The following is a 26,075-nucleotide window of genomic DNA, read 5'->3' on the forward strand; positions in this document are numbered from 1 at the left end:
TGCACTCATTGCATTCATATCATGTTAACCAGGCTTACGTTTATAGTCCTAACACCTAAGCAGTTGTATTTTTCAAACAAAATTAAGTCTCTAGAGAGCAATTAAAGTATGTCTGCACTCTCCTCCATTTTTACTCACCAGATGTTTTCCTCCTCCCTATTGCTCCCTGTATGCATACTCACACTTCATAAACCACTGATCTAGCCTATTGTAATAAGCAATCACAGGATTCAATTGCTGTTTAGCAGTGTAAGAGTGAGGGGGTATGATGTGGCTGGGGCTATAGTATTATGTGACATAACATAAGGCTTAATTTTTATACTTCTTCACAAAATTTCAAGTTGCATATAGAAACAAAGCATGTAGAAGAACCCTGATATGTTTTGAGAGGGCGGGGGAGAGGAATTAATATCACATCTGAAGTTTAGCTCTTCTGTACTACCCAGCAATGCATCTGAGTGAGTAGGAGGAGGTGGCAGTGTTTGCAAATAAATAGGAGTTTGGTTTATGTGCATTTTTCACAAGTAATGGATCAATTAGAGGATTTCATTATGGTTGTGTGAAGCTTCAGTTGCTGATTCGATTTGGTGGAGATTCGGCCTGATTCAGTGGCCAGATCTCTGAATCCAAATCGAATTGGGAGAGCCTTTAATCTCTCTGAATCGAATACGAACCCTCTGAATTGATTCAGAGAGATTCGAAGAGGTTTGATGATTAGGACATAGACATAGCTTTAAATGTTTTTTTTCTACATACTTCAAGGTACCAGGTGGCTCGCGATTGCTGATATGCTGGGGCAGATGGAGCATCCCATGGGAGCACGAGGGAGTCCCTAGTGCACTCAGCAGTGGACCTGAGAGTGGACCAGAAGCACTTCCAGTCTGCTTCTGGGTCCACTGGGGAGCACAGGGGAGAGGGGCCCTCACCTGCCCTCTCCCCTCCCCGGCTCAGTGACTAGTGCCTCCTGGGTCTGGGGGGGCACCCAGTGTCCCCCTGTGACTGATTGCCAAGCTGGGGGAGTGTGTGTGTGGGGGGGGGAAGTCCCCTGTGCACTTGGCAGTGGACCAGAAGTACTTCCAGTCTACTTCTGAGTTTGCTGCCAAGCATGCAGAGGCTCCCCCCTCTGCTCCTGTCCAATGCTCCATCTTCCCCAGCATTACAGCATTCACAAGTCATGCCTGGTACCTCGAGGTGTGTAGAAAAAACATTTAAATTTGTGTCTATGGCCCAATCGCTGATCCTCTGAATTGGCATTGAATCTTCAGATTCAGTCGAATCAAATCAGGACAGTGATCTGAATCAATTAATTGAATCACTGTCTCCAATTTGGGCCTAATCTGAATTGAATACAGTTTGTACACCCCTAGTTTTCATGTAACCATGTAAAACCCTGTTTCATCTGATCATTACTTTAAGTTTTTGAACCTAGGTTCAATTTAAGGATGTTGGGAATGGAAAAAAGGCTAATAAGGATTCCTTTTTATAAAAATTTCTGTGCATATCACTGGATCATGTTTGTAGGACCTAACATGGGAAATGGGTTGCTGAGAAGGGCTAGAAGACCAGACAAAAAACCCTTGAGCACCCTATTGATGTTTTTTAGGGTTGGGCCACTGTCTTATGACCATCTATTGCTCATACTTATGTGGTGTTTGTATGCCCTGCTCTTGAATGGGAATGGGGTCACTGTTTTTGCCGTGGATGCTGGTGTGGGAGAAAGTCAGCACGTCAATATTATCAGAGGAACTTTCAGGAAACAGCAATGACCTTAGTTGCTCAAAATTTTGAATTTGGTACCCACCCTCACACCCCTGAAAATTGTGGGGTTGTCTTTAAAAGCCATGAAGGTTTTAAAAATAATGTCTGTTTTTATTTGCTTTCTGAGGGGTTGTTTTTTTCCTTGAACCTTTAGGGGTTCACTTGGATTGTGCTTTCAAACTTTTTGTCAGTCGTAAAGGCTAATAATTAATAGAAGTCAAGTTTTTTGTGCAGTTCCAATAATTTAGGAGCTGGGGCTTTAAGAAAAGCACCATATATTGTGGGAATCAGAGTGCTAGACCTGATGGCTTTGAAAGAATTCCCATCAACAGTGCATGAATGTACCCTTAGTTTGTTGTTGTGGGTTTCTTCTGTCAATTGTTATATTGGGTAGTAGGTGTTCTTATTAGCGCTTGTATAATCACATAATTACTAAAAGAATGTCTGTGGAAAAATGCCCATACTTAGAAATGGTTTTGTGCCAAGTGATGGAAGAATGAGGTCAAACACTGTGTTTTCATTAGAATTTAAACAGTCAGAAGGAAAAAGTGTGCTGAGAATCTTTAGCAGTATAAACGCTGAGGCAGTGTATGCACCCAGCAGGGTTCTTGCATGGATTGTGTAGAGGCTGATTTTGTACCAGACATGATTCCTGCACATGTTCCCAAAAAAATCACTTAATTGTTTAAAAAAAAAAAAAAGAATTAAGGTTGAAAGCTGTGTTTGAGTGGACTCCAACTGACAACATACGCCAAATATTATACTTTCTTTTAAAAAATATTCTGAGACATCACAAAAACTCTTTGTATAGCTTGAGGACTTTGTTCATCTTAAAGAAAAGGAAAAAAGGAAAGTGATGTCTAAATACTCTTAAAGCATATGTGATAAATATCTGCCAGAATTTTTAGCCAGCCTACTGAAATCGTGTCTCCTTTGCATATGATGCACCAATTTTTCAGTAAACTTTATTTCACTTCTGTTAATAAAGGTCCACAATTAAATTGTTAAGTTGGGAAATGTATAAGCTACACAGAGGCTTGAAATCTAATAATTAAAAAAAAATTAAGGTATTTAATTAAATTCAGCTGTGTGATATCCAATTTCTTGTTCTATAAATCGTGGAACACTAATAAGTGAACAAGTTTTGGATACTGTAGTACTTAGGCTGTCATCTCTTTATTTAAGTGGGAATGTTATCTTGTCTGCATTTTGTGTATATGATATTTCTATTTAAACATGCTTTTTATATGTTTACTATCTTAACCTGCTATATTACCTTTTTTCTTTGTGTGTGCATATCAGCCATGCTCATGAATTTTGATAAACAAAATATAGTAGGTTCTTGCTTTTTCAACCAGAAAACTTAGTTTTGTCAATTGTGTTTTATAGAAGCCTATACTTTAAGTTATGCAAGGTAACAAAAGTTCCACTCCGCGTGTTACTTAACATTCTTTATAAAAGGTGCAGAAAGTTTAAAAAAAACAAAAACAAATTCATCCAAATGAAAAGAACCCAAAGACTTTTTGAGATCATGTCTTCCAAGAGGGGAATTGTGGGACTAGAAATAAGTGAAGTGAACCAAATTTGATGGGCTGAAATCAATGGACAAAATAGTGAGAAGATAAGTTTGCCTGCCGTTTACTTTCTTACATGATACTAACTGCAGGAGAAGGGATGGACAGAAAGTAATGAGCCCTTTCATCATGGCAGTCACTCCCAGCGCATCTTACAATCCACTGTGACACTGTTGAGCCTTTGTTATGCTGATTCTGATTGTTGATTTGACTAAGTTAGAGACAAGCAAGCAGATGACACTTCCATTTTTACAAGCATCGGCTTAAATAGAGAATACTACCAAGAATGTTATGCTGCTTACATTTATTTTGTCACTCGCTACTTTGTGAGTCCTCTAGTCTGTCTCTTCTCTTTCTTATCCCTTTCTTGTTTCTATCTGCATTATCATAGAGAATCATAGAGAAGTTGGGTTGGAAGGGACCTCCAGACGTCATCTAGTCCAGCCCCTGCCCGAGGCAGGATCATCCCTTTCCGAACCATCCCATACAAACCATAGTCTAAACTCTACATAAAACTACTGTCAACCCCGGCACAGCACAAACCTAACACCTTAACCTGCCACAAGTAAAGCAGGGGAACTGCAGCAGCCAATGTCCTGCTTCTCTGAAATGCTGTCAATATATGCTCAGGAGATCCTGGGCCATGTCCCTACTACAAAGAAAAGCAAAAAGCGCCATAGTCCATACAGATCTGACTAGGGTAAAATTCCTTCCTGACCCTAAATCTGGTGATCAGTCTGACCCTGAGTGGAGGAGCTAAACCCCCTGGCCAGGAACCTCCATCTTTGGCCTCAACAGGAGCATTGGCACACCCCAGTCAAAGTCCCCAGCCTGAGTGTCTGGCTTAACTAAGTCAGAATTGCATTTTTTGCGGTACTCTTGTGAACCTTTGTGAGCAATGTCTTAAACCAGGGGTGTCAAACATATGGTCCATGGACCAGATCTGATCCAGAGAACTGCTGAGTCCGGCCTGCTATGCTAACAGCTAGCTACCATAAGTTGTGAAGTGTGCCTGGGGGGGCATGACAGTCAGTGGCAGGAGGGTAAGCAAGGGTTGATACATCCCTGTTCACCCTCCACATACTTTGCCCATTGTTACTGCTGCAGCCCTGTTTGGCTGCCATCCCTGTCACTGCCCCATGCTAGCCACCACTGTATGCCCTGTGCCAGAGCTAGAGCTGCTGGCATAGCACAAGGCATGTAGTGGCAGCAGCAGCTTCTGCTCTGGCATAGGGTGTGCAGCAGAAGCTGGAACTGCCGCTGCTGCATGACCTGGGCTGGTGCTGGCCTGCAAGGAGTGCCACGGTGCAGATCCAGCCTGGGACACAAAGTTAGTTAGACACACTTGTCTCAAATAGTTTGGCACTTTGCCAGGTCTTGGCATGGCTGATTAGACCATATGCTCTGTCTATGTTTCTCCTGCAGTGAGGTGTTATAAGGACTAGTCAGAAGCCATGTCTATACCTCAAACATATCATGCTTGGCAAGAGTATTCTCAGGCATGCCAAACTATCACTGCAAGCTAAATAGCCTGACCACAGTGCCAAGTGCATGTGGCTATGTAGTACCTATATATACAGAGTGAGGAGAAAAGAATGATTTTGTCAGTGCAGGCCCATTAAGCTGACCTCCATAAAGTGCAAGGTTTGAGAACAAATTTTAAAGGAAAAATAAGGGGGAAAGTATAATTAATAATGACATGAAAGTAAATAGAAAATAGAATAAAATAAGCCAGGCGTTAGCAAAGATGGATTACACCTTACTGATCTGATCACATGATAACTTACCTGCTTATCTAGACAAAGGGAATAAAGTTGATCTTATTTATGTGTATTTCAGTAAAGTATTTGGTTAGGGCTATGTGAAGCTTCGGTAGCTGATTTGATTTGGAGGAGATTCGGCCTGATTTCAGGGACTGAATCTCTGACTCCGAATCAAACTGGGAGACTAAGTAAAAGCTCCTAATTGATTCGAAGCATCTGAATTGATTCACAAAATGTTTGGCCAATTCGGAGATTCAGCCATAAACTAAACAGGCAGCTGCCTCCAGATGGCAAGTCTGTTGGGGTTGGGGGAGGGAGAAGGGAAGGGGTGTGGGGGAGGAAGGAATTGGAGCTGAGATGAGCTGCTGGGAGTGGGCAGAGGGGTGTGGGATGCGGGTGTAGCAGTGCTGGGAGTGGGGGCTCTGCCTTGCTGCTGCTTGACCTGCCAGGGCGGTTCGGGCAGGATGCAGGCAGGGCTCATTCCAGGCAGAAGGGGGTAAACAGTAGCAGGGCATAGCTTCTGCAGCTTCCCCCGCTGGGGCAGAGGCAGGCACAGCCAGAGGAGCCGCGGGACAAGCCCCCATGGCTCTGCTGCCCAGCCCTATCCTCTCCCTGGCCCAGCCTCTGGCACTTCAAAAAAAAAAAAAAAAAAAAAAAAAAAAAAAAAAAAAAAAAAAAAAGTGACCCCACCTCCCAGACAGTGCACAACACCCTGCCAAGCCACACTGCACCTGTACCATGGGGCAGCTGCTATGTGGGTTCCAGGTGATAAAGGGGGACAATCCATGCTGCATGGGGGGGGTGTTCTGCCACGAGTCCCCAATCCCCATTGCTACTGCCAGTGGGTGCAGGGCTTTTTTTTTTTTAAATTGTCAGGATTCTGGGGCAGCCATTGGGGGCAGGGCTGGGAGGGGTACAGATTGGGGAGCATGGGCTGTGGTGGGGGGGGCTCTGCCAGGAGGCCCCACAGCCCCTGCTGCAGCCAGTGAGTGCGGGACTTTTTTTAAGTCCTGGGACTAGGCTGGGGCTCAGCAGGGTAGCCATGGGGGCTTCTTCCATGGCTGCCCCTGCCTGGTGAGAGGCAGGCATAGCCAGATGAGCTGCCTGGCAGTGCCTGCCTCTCCCTAGCCGATCTGAATCACCAAGTCTTCCGAAGCTGATTCAGCCGAATCAATTCAGGATAGTGATCTGAAGCTCCGAATTGAATTACTGTCCTCCGAATCTGAATCTTAATACTTCCCTATTCGCACAGGCCTAGTATTTGGTATATTGCCATATGGGAAATGAGATTAGTAGAGGAACTGGCTTACAGTGAGATCATAGTAATTGGCATGGTTGAAGGGGAAGGCGTCAGTATAGAGCAGCAGTGCTGAACCCCTGTGCCAGGTCATCTTGCCTCCGGGCAACATTGGTCTGGGTGGCAACACGGGGCCCTGATTCAGCATGATGGGTTGCGTGGAGGCACTGTGGGGCTCAGGCTCCAGTCTTAACATGTTGAATCCCAGGGCCAGGATCCTGATGTGCAAGGTCCAATCCAGCCTGCAGAGCAGTACTATTTTTTGGCCCCTGGGACCAAAACATTGAGCACCACTGGTATAGAGGGAGGTTTCCAGTGGAATTTCTCAAGGATCAGTCTTGGATGATTCTGAGATGTCTGTGTGGAAAAAGTAAATGTGATCCTAGTCAGCTGTGAAGTATTTTCAGTAGATATAGGGAAGAATTAATGCCACTCTGCAAGGCTCTGGTAAGACCCCAGCAGAACTACTCAGTGCAATTCTGGTCACTCATTTATTAATTCACATTGGAATAGGGATAGAGAAGGGCTGCTGAGATGATCTGGAGATGGGAGAGCCTATCATATGAGACTAAACACTTGGCCAATTGATTTATCAGAACAAAGGCTATAAAGGGATACGATTGCTTTCTAATCAGTATATCAGGGAATAAACAACAGGGAATGACAGCAGCTCCTTTAAGTGAAAGGATAATATTGGAACAAGAAAAAAATGGTTATAAACTGGCCTAGAATAAAGAGGTTAGAATTAAAGCTGGATTTAACAGGTTCCTATCCATTAAAGTAGTAAGGTTCTGGAACAGCATATGCCAGCGGCAGGCAATTATTTCAGGCAGAAGGCTGCTTAATTAGGTTTGGTGAGCTGTCAAGGGCCTCATGGGTAGCCCTGCCCCTTAACAGGTGCCCTGCCTCCTGGCTGCCATCTTGGGACCAAAAGTCCCACCCCCTGACCTTTGGCACCAGAAGTCCCTCCTCTTGCCCCCCGGAAATGCTCCTTTTGGGAGGGAAGTAGTTGCCATCTTAGGACCAAAAAAAACATACACTAAAAGTCAAACACCTACTATAACGTATTTTAATTTTATTACAAAAAATATTGTTGTCATGATTTGTGTTTGTGTACTGTATATAGAGGTGATTGCATAATAACTCAGAAATAAAGTCTTAGTATTTTATATTGTGGGGGGTGTGGTTGGGGGTGCGTGTGTGTGTGCGTGTGTGGTGGAGTGTGTATGTGTATGGTGGGGTCTTTGGTGTGGTGTGTGGGGGGGAGTTTGTGAGGGGTGTGGCTGTCTGGGGGTGCATAAGGGATGCTGGAGGGGTGTGTGCCATTTGTGGGGTGTGGCTGTATGGCTCTGGAACACATTGTTCTCTCCTGCAGCCAATGCAGGCAACACTGGGGGAATAGGGGGGGGTCTGTGTCTGTTTTTTGGGGTGTGGGAACCCCCCCCCCCACTCCTCCCATGGCACAACGGCAGGTGAGGGCATTGGTGCATGGCTCTGGCCAGCTCTGCACCGCAGTTCGGAGTGCAGCCCCTGCCGAGCAGAGAGAGTGTCTATGCCTGTGTGTGGCATGTGGGAGGGGTGTGGGAACCCTGCCCGACAATTGCCCCATGGCGGAGCAGCAGGTGGGGGTGCTGGTGCCTGGCAGTGGCCAGCGCTGCACATCATAGCGAGGAGTGCAGCCCCTACAGGGTCATTTGTTTCCCCAGCACTCCCCGCACTTGTGGGGCACAGGAGGGAAGCCCCAGGTGCTGGAGCTGGCTGCTTTTCCCACCCCAGCCCACTCCAGTGCCTGGGGCTTCCCTCCCATGCCCTTCAAGTGCAGGGAGCACTGGGAGACGAACAGCCCAGTGAGGGCTTCGCTCCTTGCAGTGCTGGCTGGAGCCAGGGACTAATGCCAAGCGAAGCACCCTCTGCCGCTGATGCCCCCCTGCTGCCGGCCAGGGCTGTGCACCATGAGAGGAGAGTGTAGGAAGGGTCCCCATACTCCTCACACCTACACCTTGCCCACCCGAGCTCCATGCTACTGCTTCCCCCCCTGGGCAAGGGTTCTGCACTGCAGCCAGCCTCTAGCTCTGTTCCCACCCAGCTGCAGCCCACCCCATCCCCTGCTTCCCTACCTGTTGCCCCGACGTACTGGGACTCGAAGTCCTGCAGCAGCAGCCCATCCCCATGCTAGCGGGGCAGCCCTTCTGCCTGTAAAGGTGGGAGTGAGGCATAATAGGGTATGTTGTGGGTGGGTGTAGGCACCTAGCTCCCACCCTCATGGGTGGAAGGGCTGGGTAGGACACAGTTTGTTCCAGGGCACTGTGGGCCTGATGAAAGTGCCTGGTGGGCTCAATGCAGCCTGCAGGCTGTATTTTCCTCACCCCTGGTGTATGCAGTGGTGGAGACAGAAATCTGATTTTAAGATGTGTTTGGCCAGTTTATGAAATAGCTTCTGTGGCATCTTCATTTGTAGGAGACTGGACTTGATAGCCCAGGGGAGTCCTGGATCTTCATAAGATCCTAGTGTTGTAGACAGAAGTGCAGCTCCCAACTGTAACTGAGAACGTTTTTCAGGAAGGATTGCAACGATCACCCCAACCAAACCAGAAGTTCACTGTTGGTTCCATGGGAAGAGGGGAATCTAGTTGCTGGCTGCAAGCCTACAGCTGCTTTCCCCTAGCAATGATCCCTCCTCCCTGCAAGGCAGCAAGGTTTTCAGAATGGGAGTGGGGAAAGGGAACAAAGGAAGCTCATTCAAGGGGTTGCCCACCTAGAGGAGGGTACAGCTCCAATATATTCACCCCTCTCCAGCAGGGGCTGAAAAAACCTACGCACTGAACCCCCGCTGGTGCCTTCCTTTCCCCCCTTCCATTTTGAAAACAGTGACAGGCTGGCAGGCAGGCAGACAAAAGTTACAAAAGACGCTGTTTTGAAACGTATTCATTTGATCCCTCTTGCAACAATGGTTCAGATTTTAACCCGATAGGCCATTTTTGAAGCGGTCTGCAGCTGTGCACTTGTGGTTGGTCACGACTATAGATCATTTTCTGTGACCAGATCTGGGAAAAGTTGTCACGTCTATCTGCACGCTAAAGCAGATGTGATAAACTACTGATGACTAGATTTTAAGCTGATGTTTTGTTTTACCTTGTATATACTGTGCTTTTTGTGATGGTATTTGGAGGTATACAGTCTAAAAATTGCATTGGCACAACTTTTTCAGGCTACAGTTTTTCTTGAGATTATGATGTAGTGCTCAAAATAGAAAATGTACTTCCTTACTTTGCAAGGGGTGTGTGTGTGTGAAAAATCAACATTTCTGGTGTGAGTAATATCATTATAGCTAGAAAAAATCCAGCATATAGTACAGTATAACCTCATAAATGCAGCGTGCTCAGGACCGAGCATGTGCTGGAAATGTTAAAATTCTAGATTTTTGAAACCGAACCAGCAGCCAGTCATGGAGTTGGGGGGGGAGGGGGGAGCTGTTCCAGCGGCCACATGTAGAGCGGCGACATGGGGTGGTAGATGGCAGTGGCAGCTGCCACATGCAGGCTTCCCCCTCCACTGCTCTGGGACTGGCTGCCGCTACCACCCAATATAATGTATTTTTAAAAAAATGCTAGATTCTCAAGAATTCCGGACTTTTGATATCTGGATTTATGATGTTATACTGTACCGAAATAAATGCTTCACCTGATTCTATTTGTTCCTTTTCTGGGCATTAATATAGCCTTATAATTGTTTGTTTTGAAGTATGCCTTATTTACTGGTGGTTAGTAACCAATGTAGTAGCATTTCTTTTCTTGTTAAATGCAGAATGTATCTGATATCTTTAACCGTTTGAACTAAATTTCTTTGTTTCATTCTTAATTATCATGCTGCTAGCTGCTCCATTGTTCTTTACAAAGTTACAAATTACTGTATTTACTTGACTCTAAGGCGAGCCCAAATTTGAAGACAATCCCCCAATAATTAGATTCTGTATATAGAAAATTTCTAAATTTGTTATAATTTTCTAGGTATAGAATCTAATTATTGGGGGGTTGTTTTGAATTCATCCCCCACCCCCGTGCTATAGTAGGGAAAGTAATGGCTGGGTGGGGGGGTGGCTGTGGGGATCATGTGGCACCTGCACTGCCTACCTCCCCACAGTTTCTGCCTCTTCCCCCCTCCCCACCATCTGCCCCTTTAGTGTCAGATGCTGCTAGGGTTATATTCCCTCCCTGGAGCACAGCACATGGAAGTTCGGCTTTTGCTGGGCCATGCAGCAGCATCACTGATTGGCCCAATAGGAGATGGAGTTTCTTTGTGCTCTGTGCTGGGGAGGGTATCCTGCCTGAGCTGGTGATGAGCTGTACCTAACAGTAAGGGGAGCTGGGGGAAGAGGGGGTGGCAGGAGCTGCAGAGGTCAGGGGGATTTTGTGGGTCTGACTCTTGCCCTAACCCAGCTGCCTGCCTCCTCTCTCCACTTTGTTTGTGAATTTAACATAGGGAACTTTTCCCCCATGCTGACTGGGGTGGGGAGGGGGTTGACCACCTCTTACTTCCAAGTAAATACATTATTAAAGCACAGAACATATTCTCTGATATCCAAAGAAATGATTACATTTTTCATAAAATTTAATAGAAATTTCTTTGTTTTGGAACTGGCTAGAAAATGCAGAAGCTTTTTAGTATGATATTATATACGTAGACGAAATGCAGGTCTAAATATGAAAAAATCACTAAAACGATATAATGCAGACACTTAAGATAATTTGAACTGTGCATTTTTAAATTAAAGAGGCATAAATTTAACTGAAAATCAGATTTATTTTGATTGAAATAAGTCAGTATGTTTAAACTGATGAAATTCCAAGTCCAATGCCTTAGACCAGTTCACCTCAAACTATCTGATGTGGCAGACCGGCAATGTTTTTTCCAGTGGGCCAGGGACCGGTGCCTGGTTCAGCCAGTGGCAGCAACTGCATGTAACAGCGCTACACAAATGCGCGACCAGCTGTTTCTTTCTTTTTCCTCACCTTGCACAATGTGACATCACCTGGAGTGTTGGAACGTACAAACTGTGGCGCTATGACATATCAGTGTTTTGCCTCTGAAAATATATTTTTCTTTCCTGGCAACTCACTGCGGACTGGCAACCAGTGGCTCGCGGACCAGCAGCAGTCCACGGACCACCACTTTGAGAAGCACTGCCTTAGACCACATATTATCTTTCATGTCTCCTTGTCAGTCCTTCAAAGTGCAGAGAGTAGGTGATACAATGGTAACTGTTCATCAAAGAAAGTCTACTAAATCTAACAGTGTTTTGGTTACATAGATGTTTATTAAAAATAAATAATTGCAGACCCTTGGGCTTTTTCAAATTGTTTTTAATCCTATTACCCACCAAAGCATGTTGATTTAGCATGAACAAAGAAACTTAAATTCTGAAAACATTGAACTGTTTTCAAACCCTTGATTTTTTTTTTTTTGATTTTTTTTTTTTCCTTTAATGGAAATCTTTGTTCTGTTTCATATATATACATCCTGTATGTTAACTGGTCATTTTTAAGCACCTCTGGGAATTTGACTGAACATGAGTAAACAGAGGTAGTTAGCTGTGTTAGTCTATAAAGATGCATATTTACCCTGCCTCCTGACTAACTTCGGGCTAACTAAATAAGATATAGAGAGAGCACAAACTTTGTGGGCTGATATAGTGACCTGTGTCAGATTTCGGGGGGTGGGGAGGGTTGTTTTTTGAGTTGTTTTTCTTTCTTTTTTTGGAGGATGGGTTTTTTTTATTTGCTGAACTGTGAAGGAGAACATATTATGAAAACAACAATGAGGGCTACTATAAAACAGGAGAAGCGTTGTGACAGGAAGTGGGTATACAAGCACAAGAGGCTTTCCCTGCTGTAGCAGTGGGGCTGGAGGATCAGTTCAGCTGATGCATCAATTGAGCTGCCTGTGAGAGTACTGAAGGAATTGGCCAGTGTCATAGCAGAACCACTGGCATGGCTGTTTGAGTGCTCATGGCACTCGGGTCAGGTCCCAGGGGACTGGAAAAGGGCCAGTGTAGTCCCTATTTTCAAGGACAGGAGGAAGTAGGATCTGAGTAATTATAGGCCAGTCAGTCTTACCTCCATCCTTGAAAATGTCTTTGAAAAGATTATTAGGGATCATATTTGTGGGAGTCCAGTAGGAAAAATAATGCAGCAGGTCAACCAGCATGGATATGTAGTAGGTAGATTATGCTTGACTAATCTGGTTTCATTTTATGACCAGGTCACAAAATGCTTAGATGCAGGAGTAAAGGTGGATGTCATTTTCCTGGATTTTTGGAAGGCCTTTGATACAGTATCTCATCCCATTCTCATAAATAAATTAAGAGGCTGTGACTTAGATGCTTACACGGTCCAATGGGTGGCAAATTGACTTGGGGGGTCGCACCTGGAGAGTGGTTGTAGATGGCTTGGCATCAACCTGGAAGGAGGTGGGTAGTGGGGTCCCGCAGGGTTCAGTCCTTGGACTTGTACTCTTCAATGTCTTCATCTGTGACTTGGATGTTGGCGTGAAGCAAACTCTGTCTAAGTTTGCACATAATACTAAATTGTGGGGTGAAGTGCACACTCCAGAGGGTAGGGAATGACTACAGGTAGACCTGGACAGGTTAGAAAAAGTGGGCAGAGAACAGTAGGATGCAGTACAACAAGGACAAGTGCAGAGTGCTACACCTAGGGCGTAAAAATGTGCAGCACGCCTACTGGCTGGGGAATGACCTTCTCAGCAGCACAGAAGTAGAAAGGATCTTAGCATCATAGTGGACTCCAAGATGAACATGAGTCATCAGTGTGATGAAATCATCAGCAAAGCTAGCCACACTTTATCATGCATCAGCAGATGCATGATAAATAGAACCAAGGAGGTGATACTTCCCCTTTCTGAGGCATTGCATCCAGTTCTGTGCGCTGCTCTTCAAGAAGGATGTTGATAGACTTGAGCGAATCCAGAGGAGGGCCACCCAGTGGTTAAGGGTTTACAGGCCAAGTCCTGTGAGGAGAGACTGAGGGACCTAGATCTCTTCAGCTTCTGCAAGGGAAGGCTGAGAGGTGATCTTGTGGCCACCCAAATTCATTGTGGGGGGGCACAGCAAGGTGTCGGAGATGCTCTGTTCACCAGGGTGCCTCTTGGGGTAACAAGGCACAATGGTCACAAACTGACAGAGAGCAGATTTAGGCTAGTCACTAGGAAGAACTTCTTCATGATGATGGTGGCCAAAATTTGGAGTGGGCTTCCAAAGGAGGTGGTGCTCTCCCCTCTCTTGGAGGTCTTTAAGACAAGTCTGGGTAGGCATCTGACTGGGGTCATATGAGCCTAGCGCTCTTTCCTGCCCAGGCAGGGGATCAGACTCCATGATCTGTTAAGGTCCCTTCTGACCCTAGCATCTACGAATTCAAGACACACCCACAATAATTAGATTCTATACCTGGAAAATTATAACAATTTTTTTTTTTTTCACATATATCAAATCTAACTATTAGGAAATTGACTTAAATTTGGGGTTATCTTAGATTCAAGTAAATACAGTATTTATAACTTCTGGTAAAGAACAACAGAGCAGTAAGTAGCATGATAATTAACGTTTCATTAATTCCATGGTAAGGCAGGAAAAAGGATCCTGCAGCCCTTCCAGTTATCAGACCTGTTGCTCTTTTTCCACTCCTAATGCTGTTTGCTCCCCAGACATATTCTAACCTTTTTTGACCTTCTACAATACTCCTTAAACAGTCATACTTCCCACATACCCTTGTGCCATAATTCTGGCCCCACAGTGAAGTGAGCCTCTTCCTTCCCACCATAGTCTAGACCTTCAGTTTCTAAACTGGGAGGTCATGACCCCAAATGAGGTCTCAGTGCTTATTAATGGCACATGAGTCCCAAGGAAATTAAATTATAGTGTACAGGTTTGCACATAAAGTAGGGCCGTGACCCTGGAACTGGGATCTTTTGGGCAAAAAGATTAGAGGTCTGGAATAATGAAATTGTCTACGGTTCTTTTATATCACAAAGTTGGTTAATCCACGTTATAACTCTGATGGTTGGAAAAAAACTGGATGAGTAGCATCAGGTTTCCGTAATACTCAGAGGCCAATGTTCTCCCAGAGGGAGATGAAAATCCACATGGCCAAATATGGGGACATTTCCTGCCCCCCTGTTCCTCTAGCATTTTCCTACTCTGGTCAAAAGGAAGCAAAAGATTCTTGTAAGAGTCTCCTTGTGCTTCTCTGTGAAAACTTGTAATTGCTTATAAATAAAATATTTACTAAGTGATATGACTTTAGGGACTACAGAAAGGCATCTCCTGTCTGAATTTATTTATGTGAATTTTGGAATATGTCACCCATCTTCTTTAGAAACAAAAAAACATATCCGTGCTATGCACTGACTTTTCTAAACATTTCTAAATAGATACATGTGTCACCAAACTGTTATGATAATCAGTGTTTATGAGCGTTCCAAGTAAAAGGAAAAACTGAAGGGGTTTCTAAGGATGATTCTCCAGAGATCTCTGGCATGGGGAAAAAATTGGGACTTCCTAATGATTTTTTTTTGTTTGTTTTTACTGTAAAGAATAGTAAAGGAAACATCCAAAATGCTGGAGTCAAAGTTTTAAACTAAGTGTAGGGTTTGAAGGTGGAGGTGGGGGGTTGTTTGTTTGTTATGACATGGTATTAATATAGACTATGTAGTGGATTGATTTTAAATATCTTTACACAATGAAGAAATAATGTCATTTTACATAAATAGTCTGTTTACCACAGTGTTGAAATAAGAAGGCTACTGTCTGTTGGTAAGCAGTGAGGTTTACTGTTTCTACAGAGGCGGTTTTACAAATGTGAAAAAAAGCTGTCAGTCAAAATGCTAATGACCTAGAAAGGGACAAATTGTTCCTGACGATGCATTACATTCTTATTTCTCACAAGGGATATCTTTTCCAACGTTATGAGAAAAATTGGATTTTATGTTACTTTCTATAAAAATTTCTCAGGCAGCCTCAACCTTCATTTTGTTGAGTAAGAAGTATGAGCTGACAGCAAGTCAGGGAACTAAAAATTGTTGAAGTCTCAAGATTTGCTTTGGTGTGCTGGCAAATCATTTAACCTTTAAGCCCAGTCTTTTCCATTTTCAAATTAGGATGCTAATTTGATGCCCCACAGGAGTACTGTGAGGATTGAGTTAATGGTTAAAGTATCCTGAGGATGAAAATGAATATGTGAATGCCACATAAACCAATTCAAGACTGGTGAGGAGAGCAGGGGCTTGTGCCACTTTCCACCTGGATTTGGATAACAATTCCTGTTGAGGTACTGCATATTTTAATTAGGACATAAAGCCAAAGGGCTGATTTCAGCTTTTAAGTGACTGTGTACAACTCCTAAAGAGGAAGTTGGGCTCACGTATTCCATTGGCTAAATTTGACCTGAAGAACTTTTAATTAGGTTGCCACAAATGACGATTTGTGTGGGGTGGGGGGTTTGTTTGGGTCCCCCCTCCCCGTTCTGACTGCATTTACAACACGTGGTACTAAGAAATATTCCCCTTTCTGGAGTCAGTGAATCAGGAAAATAAAACAAGTGACAAGCTTATTTGGCAGTTTTATCTCTCTCTACCAAAATCAAACATCATAAATTAAGAGGAATCTTTAAACTAGTCTAAAATTGCAGTCTCCATTTGTAAATTATTAGTAGAATAGTAAACCCATTGATACCAGAAATTCAAAATAGCTATTACAGAAACTGTGGCAGTTAATTTATGTTGTCGTCATGTGTTTTTAAGAACAGGACAGTCATTTCATGCTGTTTCTTACTAGGGAGGGATGTATTGCTTGTCACGGTTTGTATTTTCTTTTATTATATTAGCAAAGAACACTGTGAACTTCACTGAGGAAATTTAATTTTAAAAGAGCTACATTAATAAGAGCTTGCAAAAGCAAAAAACTTCAGAGTTAAGGACAAAGGCATCCTTTCCCATAGAAATGTCAGATCCAAGCATTCTTCTTTTCCAGCCTTCATGCACAGGGTTGGTGGTAGAGACTGGAGCTTATAGGGCTGGGGGAACATTGTGTGTCTGGTGCACTTGGGGTAGAGGCCTATATTCTGTTGTCCTGTGTAAAACTCATTATTTATTTTTTGTCTGATTTCCCTGTGCCTGATCCTTATGTGCTGTAGCTCATAGTTGATGCTGTCAGAGTGATGCTTATGGGCCAGATTCTGGTCTCGTCATATTAGCTGAAGTGCAAAGTAACCCCCTGTAGATCTAAGGCAGCTATGTCCAAATCGCAGTCCACTGCTGCAGGCGACCAGTGAGCTCTCCCTGTATGATGTGTGCCCAGGTAGCCTGCGTGGCAGAAAGGACCCCAGCTGCCCAGAAGCTGGGCAGCCCTAGGGAAAGTTGCTGTGAGAAAACTATCAAAATGAGTCATTTGGGCTTCAGGTAGACATTTTCATTATTTTAAGAAACCATTATTTTGAGTTGAAGTCGGCATATTTCACTTTCATTCACTTTTTAACCTCAACGGTATTGGTTTTACCATGTAGAATTCAGCTGGAAAGGATTGAGAAGATTGCACTATTGGTTGCAATTGGATGTGGGTCCTATCAACAGCGTATTGTTAGAAAAGAAATGACCTGTGGCTAAAACTTGAAAGTTAAATGTGTATTTCATGTTCTTGTAGGACTAACTTCTGTGAGACATTTATGTAGCCATTCCATAATGAGGATGTTTTGCAACACTGACTGCTTTGCATGTGCTATATATAGTAGCCCACAGCAAGCAACATGCCATATTTACAGAACCCACCCTCCAGCTATATATGGTACAGGCAACAAATGAGGCTTTAAACCTCAGGATAAAGTCTGGTTTATCCTGAATTAGTTGCAATAGTGGTCACTAAGGAACAGTACAGGCACTTGATAAACTGGTCTACCCCCATCAGTCTCATAAGTACAGTCTCAGATGCAACTTAGGTTTATGTTGTGTTTGCCATTTTTACCTGACCTAGTCTTGTGGCTTTAGATCAAGCTACATTCACTTAGACCAGGGGTCAGCAATTTTTTTGTGCAAAGTGCCAAAACCCCCTATAATGTCTGCTTGTATGATGTTGGCATGCCGGGGCAGATAGTGGAGGAGCCACAAGGGTCCTGATCCTCCTTGTGGCAGCACAGCTTCAGCCCCCTCCCTGCCATCTGCCCCAAGGAGTGCATGCACCTGCCACCAGCAACAAGCCAGATTGGGGTTCTGTGGACCCCATTATAGCCACTAGCAGCCTCCCAGCTGCCTGCAAAAGCCAGCCCAATCTCTGGGAAGGCCCCTGCTACCCACCATGGAGCCCAGGCTGCTCTCAGCAGGTGGTGGGGAGGCTGCAAGCAGCTGCACTGGGGTCCATGGAGCCCCGCCTTAGCTCATTTCTTGTGGCAGATGTGTGTATGCCTCAGGGAAGAGGCCGGGGCTCCACTGCCAAAAGTAAATTGGGCCTCTTACGGCTCTCCCACCTTCCGCCCTGAGGGCTGGTGTCCCAAGCAGAATGTCTTCATGTGCCACGCACTGGCACGTGTGCTAGTTAGGGATGCACCAATAAAGATTTTTTTGGCCAATTATTAACCAGCCATATTGCCAATACCGATCCTATAACCGATTTACAGGAATGCAGCTGGGCAGCGTGGAGAGTTGCATCCTGCAGGTAAGTCTGTGGAGAGGAAGGGACATGGGGGGAGCAGATTGAGGCCCCCATGGCAAGGGAGGGAGTGGGGCAGGGGCAGGGGCTGAGGCTGGGGTGCTGCCCAGCCAGGGCGGTGAATGAGACCCAGGGTGGGGGCAGAATGGATCTACGGGTGACTTGTCCAGGGGATGAGCATCCCAGCACTTTAAAAATGGCAGTGGGCATACTTGAACTAAAGCTAGTCAAATGAGCTTTCATTCAAGCACCACTGCCACCATTTTAAAGCATGGGGATGCTTTTAACAAGAGTGGAGCCAAGTGGGGCAAGGGTGGATGTGGGCTGCCCACTGTGGGCTCAGGGCTCTCTGCTCTGCTGCTTTTGCCCTGGGGGTCCTGCTTTGGCCACATGTCCCCTGCTCACCTGGCAGCAGAAGGCACAACTCGCTGTCCCCACTGCTGCTGGGCAGGCAGGGAACGCGCAGCTGACACAGAGCCCCTAGGGCAAAGGTAGCAGAGCAAAGAGACCCGAGCTCACAGCCTGCATGCTTCCTGCATATACATCTGGGGCAGGCATATGTCCTTCATGCCTCCCTCAGGGGTGCACACAGTGGGGAGCTGCCCCCCTCACCCCTGTACCTCCTGGACACACTGCCTATGGCTCCATCCTGCACCCTGTCCTGGCCCTGGGTCACACTCACTGTCCTGACTGGGCAGCACCCCAACCCCTACCCCACTCCCCCTTCATTGAGGGAATCTCTATCCCCCCACGCCCCTTTCCCTCCACAGACTTACCTGCAAGGTGCTGCTCTCCACGCTGCCCAGCTGCATTCCTGACTACATGCATACAAGCATGTGGTGTCCAGGGGCCTTGGCCAGAAGGCATATTATATTTATTGGTGACATTATCAACTACATTGGCCCAAAAAAAACCGGTAGCTGATAATGTCAATTTTCCTTTAATCGGTTCTGATCTGATATGGCACCAAGATATTGGTGCACCTCTGGTGCAGGGGGTTGCCAACTCCTGACTTAGACCAGTGTAAATGTAACACCTGTAAATACCCTAAGTAATTTTGTTTTCACAGGGTGCATCTATACGAGCGCTTACTGCAAAGTTGCCTAATTAGCTCTGCAGTAAAGTGTCACCATCTACAGAAGCGGAACTATTACGCCACAGCAAACTAATTAACTTTGCTGTAGGATAGTACTACCACAAGTACTATTCTACAGTGGAGTTATTTACTCCACAGCAACAAACGTATGTACTCTGACCAGTGCCTATCAGCTAGGCCTGCACTGTAGCACCCTCATGCCCCAGCCAGCTTCTCTGCAGCATGTTAAGCCTGGGTGGAGCAGCTCCAGACTGGCAGGCTGACCTCCCAGGCTCCCTGCCAGCAGGGCTGCACCACCCTGGCTCAACATGCTGCAGTCCTAGGTGCACATGCAAATGCTGCACCAGGGAGCAATAAATAGAATGTAATTCAACTGAATGTAAACCAAAAAGCTCTTTATGTATTTCCAAATGGCAGTGCACTAGAACAGAGAGAGATTTTTCTTTTATTACTTCATTACAGTATTTTCTGCTTTTTGCTAATATGAACAATTAATTCAGTTTGTGCTCCATCACTGATAACTCTGCTATTGGCTGTTGGTTTGTTGGTTCTTTTTTGTAAGAAAACCATGAGTTAAGAATCAAACAGTAATTGGGGAATAGGATCTAGACATTCCCCACCAGCTCGGACCATCCTGTAAGCATTAGTATCCTTGCCAGGTGACATTCCAGTGCCTACAGGATCTTTAGGGCTAGTGTTTTATGTATTAACAGTGATGGAGGAAAACAGACCTGTATCAGTGTGCCAGTTAAATGACTTATAATTCCTGTTAACTCACATTCTCAATACTCAAACTGATTTTTACTCAAATCAATGATGGTCCTGAATTTAAGAGGACCCCCCAGTAATTCGATTCTGTACATGAAAAAATTATAAATGTATTATACTTTTTTCATGTTTGGAAACTAGTTATTGGAGGGTCATCTTTGATGCATTCCCCCTACTGGTGTAGTGGGGTAGGCAGTGGGGAGGCAGATGGTATGGGAAGGTCAAGTAGCTTAACCTTCTGCTTGTGTCTGCCCCCCCCCCCAGTTTCTGCTCGATGCTTCTCCCCCCAGCCTCTGCTCCACACCAGCAGGCTTTGTCCCCATTCTAGCATAGGGCATGGAGCATGGCTGCAGCACAGCCTGTATAGCAGTTATATGGGCTGTGCACTGCTGCTATGCAGCTGGGCTGGGGCCATGCTCAGTGCCTCAGGCTGCAGCATGGATGGAGCAAGGGGGAGGAGGAGAGGGGCAGGTGGGGGAGCAGAAGGTACAGGGGAAGATGGATAAAGAGGTGGCAGGGGAAGTTGGGAGGCAGATAGCAGCTATGACTTTGGCTCCAACTCCAGGTAAGGACTGGAGCTCAACCTACAGCAGCTGCCTGCTCACCCCCACCTCCCTCCCATCCCCTTGTACTCAATTCTAAGATGAGGGGCTTCCCCTCATGTTAAATGGAGGAGACCTTGTCTTGGAATTGAGTAAATATAGTAATACAGTGTGTATCTGCCAAAATAAATGTGTGCCTGAATAACAGTAAATCCAGAAACTTCTTGCAAAACTACCTTTATTGTGCTGTTGGTATGCATTTAAAAGCAAAGTGCAAAATAATAGAAATTGAGTCATCTTCACAGTTTCTACCTTGTACAATAACCATAGAGGGTGAATATTTGTGGGGGTTAGTACTTGCTTCTACAGAGCCCGGTCATGGTTGTCATCTGTTGTCATGGTTTTAGTGGTTGTCATCTATTGTCACCATCTATTGTCATGGCTTTATTAGTGCTTTGCTATTTTGGTATTTGTTGATGGTATCACGATTTCTGCATGAGATTTTTTTCCTTCTCTACATTATGACCTCATTCAGCAGCTAAGAGCACTTGCTCACACAAGTAGTCCCACTTAAGTTAATGGAACTATTCCCAAATGCTATTCAACATGAAAAGGGGCTACAAAACTGGATTTTTTGTAGCTCCTCTGGGGTACTGAGTGTATTGAAATAAAATAATTTACTGCATCATGTCACATAAGTGGTAGGTGAAACTAAAGCTGTTAATTCGCATTAACACTTATGCATGAAAAAAATAATCTTCTATATGAAACACAATTTACGTTTAGTTGACTTTCCCCACCTCTTTCTCTAATATTACATCTGAAACTTCTTAGTCTATATTTAGGTGAAGTTTCATTAACATTAGTGGAAGTCCTACATGAATGAGGACTTCAGAATTTGGCACAAAATAAAATTGTCTAGACAAAGACTGTTTATTGACACTGACGTTCTGACTGTTCTGCACATTCTACTTTATTGTGCTTTCACAGTTGTATTGTCCTTTGAACCAAATGAGGAAATGGAGCTAAAGTTAGGCTATGGATTTGCATCAAGTTTTGCTGCTTTGATTAGCAAATATATAGCAACAGTGATCATCAGACATGCATATCATACCAACCGGCAAGACTTATTTTGGAGCTTTATGTGGTTTGCCAGATTATCACATATTGCAGCAAGCTAGGAAGGTTACACATACTAAAAGTATTCATCTTATTTAGGATCTGCATAAGATCAAGTTAAGTTGATTCATGCACTGAAATATCTAAAAAAAACAAAACAAAAAACCAAGTATGGAAGAAAACCCCAGCAGTAGAATTTACAGTTGATGCAACATGTAAGAATAGGTTCTCAGGATGTGTCCAGGAAGAAAATATTACATTGATACTGACTTCAGCTTCCAGAAGTCTTAGAATACCTAGATAACATATACGTCTTACGTTACACTTTTTAGTTTAAAAGATTCTGGAATAAGAGTACAGGCAGGCAGTGAGATTTTTAGTTAGTTTTAGTGCCAGGAACTGGGGCAAAAGATAGTGGATCAGTGTAGTCAGAACTAAAAGAGGTTCGCTACATCAGACGCCCGCAAATAAGACACACACTTTGTTTTTTTGGAAAGTGCAATACAGGGGGGAACAGATTTTTCTAGAGTCATGGCCCAGAACTGGCTTTTTCATGGAGAGGTTCTTCTGCAAAGTGGCTACCAGTAGGGCTGTGTGAAGCTTTGGTCCCTGATTCAGTTCGGCAGAGATTTGGCCCGATTTCAGTGGTCTGATCTTCAAATCTGAATCAAATCAGGAAACACTTTAATCTCTCCAAATGGAATCGGAACTCTCCAAATTGATTCAGAAGGATTCAGACATAGAAACAGCTTTACATTTTTTTCTACATACCTTAAGGTAGGAGGCGGCTCATGAATGCTGTGATGTTGGGGTGGATGGAGCATCCTACAGAAGTGTGGTGGGGGGTCCCCAGCATGCTTGGCAGCAGACCTAGAAGTGGACCAGAAGCACTTCCAGTCCACTTCTGGGTCTGCTGGTGAGCGTGCTGGGCCTCTTTCTCCCCCTCCCCTCCATTTCCCCTTTGCTCAGGGACTAGTGCCTCCTGGGTCTGGGGGAGCACCCGGGGTACCCCCACAGCTGATTGCTGAGCCAGGGGTGGTGCGGAGGGGCCCCCAGCTTGCTCCCTGGCAGACCCAGAAGTGGACCAGAAGTACTTCTGGTCCACTTCTGGGTTTGCCACTGAGCATGCGGGGGACTCCCCCGTGCTCCTGTAGGACACTCCATGCACCCCAGCATCGCAGAGATCGTGAACCATGCCTGGTACCTCAAGGTATGTAAAGCTGTGTCTATGGCCGAATCACTGATTCTTTGAATCTTCAGATTCAGATTCAGACGAATCAAATCGGGAACAGTGATCCGAATCAATAAATCAAATCACTGTCCCTGATTCGGCCTGAATCTGAAATCCAAATCAAATACAGCCCATTTTGCGCACCCGTAGCTGACAGCTCTTGCTGAGACAATAGGTAGAAGTGGGCAGGGTCCAGTATTACCTCTTTCACAGCTGCTCTATTTGCAGTAGTTTTTTGGCTGAGCTGCAAATTTGAGAGTGCCCATGAAGCATACAGTTGACTCTGCCTCCTCCTTCTTGCTGGCTGAGAGTGTAATTGGCAGCCATTTTGTAGCACAGTATCTTCATCCTTCTACTTCTCCATGTGATGAAAATCAACTTCTGCATAAGATATACATTTAGGAGGGCTGCTTTGTTGATTGAAAAATGTGCATGTGGTATGCAATTAAATTTGGTATATTCCTCCAGAAGGGGAGGCAGGGTATATCATCTTTCATTGCACTGTATCAGATATTAAAATGATGTTACACTTACTTTATGGTTCCACTGTACTAATTATCTAATCCAAAAGGGATGGAGGATGCAAAGTTATATTTGGCTAAACCAAAAAAAAAAAAAGAGTGCTAAATGGAATTACTTTAAAGTATTCAAATGAGAATGGCATTCGTGCTCCCAGTTATGTTTAGCTTATGAAATCAAGATTCTCATATACATTGATAATAACTATAATACAGGTGTAATACTTTCAGAAGGATAAACTATTTTATTGTTTGTAATCAGCTAAGCATCTTCATTCTTTCTGTTTTCTGTGGTATGCATCCAAGTCTTGTAGCTGAATAAAATATATATGTACAACATTAAAAATATTTGTACTGAGAACCCCAGTAGATCTCTTTTTTAATTTAATTCATTGTGGCAGTTGCAAGAAGAATTCTATTACCTACCTTTGCAGTTCATGATTTCTAGTTCCCCAAAACTGGATGTGTTTAATAACCATCATTCCCTCATTATGAGTAATGAAATATGTTCCTTATGTCATCGTGGTAATCAAGAATATGCCTTTTATTTTATGGTCCAAGATCATCTATTGGTATCTTTACCAGTGAGAATGAGATGAGGATGCTGATAGATGCATCTCAGACATTTAAGAATTCAAAGATACTTTTTTCTTCTTCTCTTCTTGAAACCTAGGTTATTTTCCTAGGTTTCCCTGTTCAGCAACCTGCGATGTTCACAATACCCCTATCCCAGAGCTCCAGATTAGACAAGACCTTTCTGCCTTTAGTTCCAGTGCAAGACCCTATGCAAATCTTCCCTTATTAACAGTGGGCCTTGATGATTATCATTGAAGAAATGTAAAAAGCTATTCAGGATAGTACCACAAAATGCAAGATAGGTAAAGAATGGAGATAAAATGCTAATGTTGCATTTGTAGCTTGTAGTGAGTAGAAATACAATGCGATAAAGTAGGTTGTGTGTGTGTGTATAAAAACAGTAAAAAAGACAGTTATATAGTTGGTGGAGTTGCCTCTTCTGCTTACTGTATCTCTAAAGCATCTTGAATGCTTTCCTAATCACCCCAGTTCTGAAGATATAAAAAGTGCATGAGAGTTCAAAACTTGGTCTAAGGTTTTTGTGTAAAATATTTATGCTCTGATAAACTACCACGCCTAAACTTAATGTGTTTTATTTGTTGTCTCTGTAAAATCGAATTGGTCTTGTGCCACATAAAATGACATACATTTTTACAATTCAGTGCCAAGGATTACAACATTATCAGTAAGACATTTTGGCAGTGAAATCACTGCTGGGCTGCATTAGAGTAAAGAAGACTTGCTTTGCTGCAGATATCTCCCTGAGATTACAGCAAATTAAATGGGTTGTCTCCCCTGTGCCAAGCAAGGCTTCCATGCAATGTGTTTTGATATAATATCTGCCTGCAGGTGATTTTTTTGTGTATTATTAACTGTACTTAGGAGCTGCTTCATTTTGCCTTTTTCACATTTTAAATGACTTAATACAGATGATGATAGGTTTTTTCCCCCTCCTCTAATGGCATTCTCTGGATTCATATTGGTGTAACAGAAGTTTATGCCTGTATGTGAACTTAAATGGGGAGGTTGAACTTATTAAAACCAGGGAGGCAAAATGGCTAATAAGAGCAGGGGATGAGGTTGGTTAATCTCCAAGTCATGTTTCAAGTATAAAGTCTGTCCCTTTTGGAGTGCCAAGGAGAGATTTTCAAAGACACAAAAGAGGAGTTATTCACCCAAATCCCATTGATTTCAAATAGGACTGAGCAGCCAACTGTCCTTCTCGCCTTTTGAAATTCTTCCTCGTTAAGGATTTTTTTGCAAATTTGATTTTATATATATTTAAGCAGAATGTCCTTTCATGTGTTACTATGATCGTAAATATATATTGTGGTCAGTGCATAAGATAACTGCCTTAAACGTTCCTTCACTCTAAATGGAAGAAGTTACTGAGAGGCAAACTCCCTTTGATTGCAGACTGTATTACTACATCTTCAGCCCCTTGTGCCTTTGCTTCCCCCATATTTAAAATGGGGTTTGCAGTGGCTAGTTTATTGATGGTTGTAAATTGATTTGAGACCCTCAGGCAAAAGGTGCCATGCATTGACAGCTCTAGGATTTTGACAAGGAGGACACATGGTATGGTGCCTGGTGAGGGCACGCACCCCTGGAGGAGGTGTGGAAGGCATGTGCCCCGCAGATGTGTGCAGGGTGAGGGAGGGCTTGGGGCTTGGGGCTAGAGGCTGTGCCAGCCTCTTTCTGATGGGGGTGCTGGGCCAGGGCTGTGCTCAGGGGGCTGGGGCAGGACAGTAGGGGCAGCAGCGGTGCTGGGAGGGGTGGCTACGGCGAATTTGGGATAGCTGTAGCCCACCCCACATCCACACCTCCCAGCACCACTGCTGCCTGCCCTACCCCCACCTGCTTGGAGCCCCTCCCCCATGGGAAAAAGGCCAGCGCAGCCCCTAGCACTGAGACTGCAGTGGGCAGCCCACCCTTGCCCCATGCACAAATCCAGGGAGTACATGCCCCACACACCTCCCCTGTGTGTGCTGCCACTGCCAGGCAGTTGGTTTTAAACTTTGGGTGAAGTAGGAATCAAAGCAGGAGGGGTGCAAGTGCATCAGTGCATCCCCAACCCCCCAGATCTGCCTCTGGTGCCACACTAGTGTCAAACATTAAAATTTGCC

At 44.4% G+C, this 26,075-nt stretch overlaps 1 protein-coding gene across 2 annotated transcripts in view; it reads left to right on the top strand.

Annotated features, from left to right (window-relative positions):
- PIP5K1B (phosphatidylinositol-4-phosphate 5-kinase type 1 beta) overlaps window positions 1-26,075 on the top strand; it is a 116,233-nt gene that overhangs the window by 40,746 nt on the left and 49,412 nt on the right. The window lies entirely within an intron of this gene.

This window comes from Crocodylus porosus, unplaced genomic scaffold, assembly GCF_001723895.1.
Source record: "Crocodylus porosus isolate Cpor-Errol unplaced genomic scaffold, CroPor_comp1, whole genome shotgun sequence".
Lineage (NCBI taxonomy): Eukaryota > Metazoa > Chordata > Crocodylia > Crocodylidae > Crocodylus > Crocodylus porosus.